Source organism: Hordeum vulgare, chromosome 2H, assembly GCF_904849725.1.
Source record: "Hordeum vulgare subsp. vulgare chromosome 2H, MorexV3_pseudomolecules_assembly, whole genome shotgun sequence".
NCBI classification, from domain to species: Eukaryota; Viridiplantae; Streptophyta; class Magnoliopsida; order Poales; family Poaceae; genus Hordeum; species Hordeum vulgare.
In genome coordinates this window covers 49,984,251-49,985,905 of record NC_058519.1, presented here as the reverse complement: position 1 = coordinate 49,985,905, position 1,655 = coordinate 49,984,251, and positions in this window count along the sequence as shown.

Sequence of the window (1,655 nt, the reverse complement as noted above, 5' to 3'; positions counted from 1 at the left end):
GTCCACTGCTTGACTTTGGCCCTCAGTTTGTGTGCCGCGTCTTCATTCTCACATTCTGGCAGGTTGAAATGTGACATGAGATTATTCCAAAGATTATCTTTGTACCTTTCGGCGACATAGTCACTATCGGCTGCCTCTTTGCGCTCGTTCCACTCCCGAACGCTGAACGGGACGTGATCCCTAACGAGAACTCCGCATTGCTTCTTGAATGTGTCAGCAGCATTCTTAGGAAGCTTGGGTTCGCCCGTAGGCAATATCACCTCAAAGGTGTAATGCGTCGGTGCATCCAACTTTCTAGTCGGGCCTCGTTTCGTAGCTTTGCTCAATGTGGAGGCCTAAGAGGGAGAAACATTCGTCAAATGAATGTATATGTATACAATATAGAGCTATCTCCAATATTTTTCACATATTACAAGTATTGTCGAACTTCATATGTATACCTCGCCGGACTTTATTATTTCTTCACCGGCTTCTCCATCAGAGGAGCTATCACCTTCTCCATCATTGGACCTATCTCATGCCCCATCGGCTTCATCTTCGTGTCGGTCGACCTCCATTCCATATCCGGAGTGGTTTAGATATGACGACGGAGATTCAGCTGGCTCAACGTCGGGGCCGTCTTTGATTATATCTTCGAGAAGTTCTTCCTCTTCGAGGTTCCTGATATGTGGATCCATAGTTCTGCAAAAAACGGATTCTCTTAACCTTTGTACAGAAAAAGAATTATTCTATCAGGAACTCCGTTCCAAAACAACTTTAGTCCCGGGTCGTGGCTCCACCCGGGACTCCTAGATTTCTGCATAGTATTCAAAGTAGGAGTACTTTTCCAATTTGAGCATTCAATAAGCAAAACCAAATCGTAAAATAAAGTAGTATTCAAATTAGCATGCATTCAATTATAAGCAAATACATCATCTCTTTTGTCCGTACATCGTCAAATATTATCACTAATACTCCTCAAATACTATCATACATATAGCATCACTGATACATCTAGAACCGTAGCGCCCGACGGGTATCGGCGCGGGCGGTGGACACCCAAAGAGAAGGAACCATCACAGGATCATAGCTCCAGTGAGATCCCCGAAGAACCTGCCAGGTATGCTCGAACCTGCCCTCCAACGCAACCATGTAGCGACGGACGTGCTCATCCTCCTCGCTGACACGGTGACGTACCACCTCCGCGGTGTCCGGAAGCCTCGGCACCCTCACTGACCCACGCGACCGCCACCAAACAAGGATCGGGTCAACGACGGGCTGACTCCTCACCAACCTACGCCCCCGGAAGGTAGCACCTCCCAAAACCAGCCGAGCGGAGCCCAGTCCCGGACAGGGCACCTCCGATCAAGCAGGTGTCCTCCGCCGAGTCGACGACGAGGATGCGGGATAGGCATCGTAAAATGAACTAAAAAAATAAACTAGTTCTATTAATTTTCTTGCTAAAAATAAACTATTAACACGTAAGCATATACAATAGCAAAATTAAACTATTAACACTTAAGCATATACAATAGCAAAATTAAGCAATAATCTAAGAAACACTATTAACACTTAAGCAGATACACTATATAATATTTCTTCTTCTTGTAACCCTAAACTAATTTTTTTCTCTTCTTCTATTTCTCCTCTTATTCTACTTCTTCTTCTACTTCTAC